Source organism: Notamacropus eugenii, chromosome 4, assembly GCF_028372415.1.
Source record: "Notamacropus eugenii isolate mMacEug1 chromosome 4, mMacEug1.pri_v2, whole genome shotgun sequence".
In the NCBI taxonomy this organism is placed as follows: Eukaryota; Metazoa; Chordata; class Mammalia; order Diprotodontia; family Macropodidae; genus Notamacropus; species Notamacropus eugenii.
In genome coordinates, this window is record NC_092875.1 from 171,880,304 (window position 1) to 171,882,885 (window position 2,582).

Consider the following 2,582-nt stretch of genomic DNA (forward strand, 5'->3'; position numbering starts at 1 on the left):
ACAGAGGAGGCTGAGAAGGAGCGGTCAGACAGATAGGAGACCCAAGATAAAGCAGGGTTATTAAGGCTCAGGAAAGAGATCATATTCAGGGAGAAAGGATGGTGGACATTGATAAATATGTTGATGTAAATCTTTCTTTCCCCTTTTCCTTAAAAAAAACAAACAAACAAAGTTGTCTATCACTACCATGTGCTACTTACAGTCTAAATAGAAAACCATCATCAAGGCTCTGAGTGGTCACACAAGTCCAAGGAATGCTTCCATAAGTAAGTGTAAGGGTAACTGAAAGTGACTCACGTTGGCCCATTACAGGAAGCCTTAGAACATTCTTGGATAGAATGTGCATGAGAGATGGGCTGCAAAGGTAAGCCCTGAGTGGCAGCCTTGCTGTACATCTGCATGCAGTAACGCAGGCTACTGAAATGAGTGTGAATTTTCCAGCCTCTCTGCTTGATTTCAGGCTGTAGTTTTGCATTCATTTAGTCCCTTTGCCAGGAAAAGGTCCCACAGTTAAATCATTTACAGAAAAAAACCCAAATTTCAAAGTGAAGTATCTGGGACATAGAAGTATTTCATTCTTACTGACTTTAACACCCCATGCAAAAAGCACATGGAGGCACAGATAGGGTGGCTGAAGAACTGAGGGGTGATGGGTTTTTTTGAGTAACCTGCAATCTCTCATTACAGAATGAGCCTTCTTATTACAGAATATGCATGAGCAAGTTAATATCTGATGGACCAATTCACCAATTAGATATACTAATTTCCTTGAAGTTTGCTGATCAGTATAAAAGTTTTTTTTTTTAATTGGGTTTTTTTCTAGCAACCAAACTCCCAGCCATACTAAAGTAGTCTAACCATATGGAGTTTGTGCCTAATAGCATGAGGAGATTTGGCAGTTAGCTCTAGGATCAAGGGCTGGAAGAACCTTAGAAATATTATAATAAGATCACGGTGGTGGTGGTGGTGGTAGTGGTTGTGATGATGATGATGACAACATTTATACACCACTTGAAGCTTTCAAAAATACTTCCATCAATCGGTCCCCTCAAGAGTATTCATCTCACTCCTCAGGAACAGACCAGGTAGAACCATGTTTGGAGGTTTAGGGTAACTTGCTGCAGAGGGTCTGGCTACTGAAGCAGCAGTCTACAAGACTGAAGACGTAGTCAAGAAAGTAGTGGAACATGCCAAGGAGGCCGGTGAGAAAGTCATTGGAAATGTTGTCAAAGCTGCAAAGGAAGCTGAAGATAAAGCTATGAAGGAGGTGACCAACAAAGTGACCAACACAATGATGCATGCCACCAAGGGTCTGAACAGCCTGGGACAATGATCAGCACTGCCATCGCAGCCATCACAGGGCACAATAAAAAAGCCATGTGACTTCCAAAAAAATCAGTCCCCTCATTTTATAGTAGAGACAATTGAAGCCAGGAAAAATTAAGGGATTTGACTAAGGTCGCTCAGCTTATAAATAACATAACCCAGATTTAAACCAAGTTTCTCAGACTCTAAATTTATTAATTTAATCAATTGCAGGGATGGGGAACCTACAGTCTTGAGGCCATATATGGCCCTTTAGGTCCTCAAGTATGGCCCTTTGGCTGAATCTAAACTTTACAGAACAAATCCTTTTATTAAGGGGATTTTTCCTGTGAAATTTGGATTCAAAGGGCTGCACTTGAGAACCTAGGGAGCCACATGTGGCCTCAAAGTCACAGGTTACTGATCCCTGGTATAGAGTCCAGAATGACAAAAGTGGTTAATGAGTTCCATTGCTGGGGTTTAAGAATTAAATGAGTCTATTGATATTAAAAGCAATGGGACCCTTTATTTGATGGGCTTTCAACTACAGGAATTAGCTGAAGACCCCCAAGGAAACATTGCAGGGAGAGAGGGGCTGAGCAACAAGGAAGGATCCTAGGGGAGGTTTCACCCTCTCTTAAACAGGGGCAGCTTCTGACCCTCCCACCCATCAACACCTCTGAAGTAGAAAAGAGAAAGAATTCACTCAGTGATGTCAAGAGAGGGCTTCAGAAAAGATGGTTTTCTAGTTCATTGTTCAAGGACAGAGTAGGGCCATGATGGCCTTGGGAGAGCTTCCAATCTGGGCTGATTCAACCTCTTTTAGGAGGCCTCATGGCTCCTTGGTCCCAGAGGCTCACCATGTTGGTGCCTCCATCAGCTTTCACCCAATGGCAGCCTAGAATGCCTGAGGATTCATCAGCCTCAGCTTACCCCAGGGGAACAGGGGTTTCTTTAGGCACATCACCACACCCAGGCCAAGTTTTTTTCTGAGTCACTGAAGCCCACAGCAACATACTGAGGATATCATCCTGCCTTTCATTACCTAGACCCCCTCACTTTCCTTGATTTCCCTGTCTACACCACCTTCCCTTTGCTCCCCTTATCAAAGTGTGTATGTACAGCATGTGTTTTCTAGCAGTGCATTTATCAGAGCTTTCCACAAACAAAGGTTACTATGGAAACCTGACACACAGTGAGGAAGAGTGAGAGGCAAACTGTTATATGGAGTGGGAGGCTGGAGTGATTTTCTAGAATTTAATCTTTGTCACAGAATC

The 2,582-nt window shown here is 43.0% G+C and overlaps 1 pseudogene; it reads left to right on the forward strand.

Annotated features, from left to right (window-relative positions):
- The first annotated feature begins 1,093 nt into the window (after nt 1-1,093).
- LOC140498292 (protein FAM25A-like) lies at nt 1,094-1,333 on the forward strand (annotated as a pseudogene).
- The last annotated feature ends 1,249 nt before the right edge of the window (nt 1,334-2,582 follow it).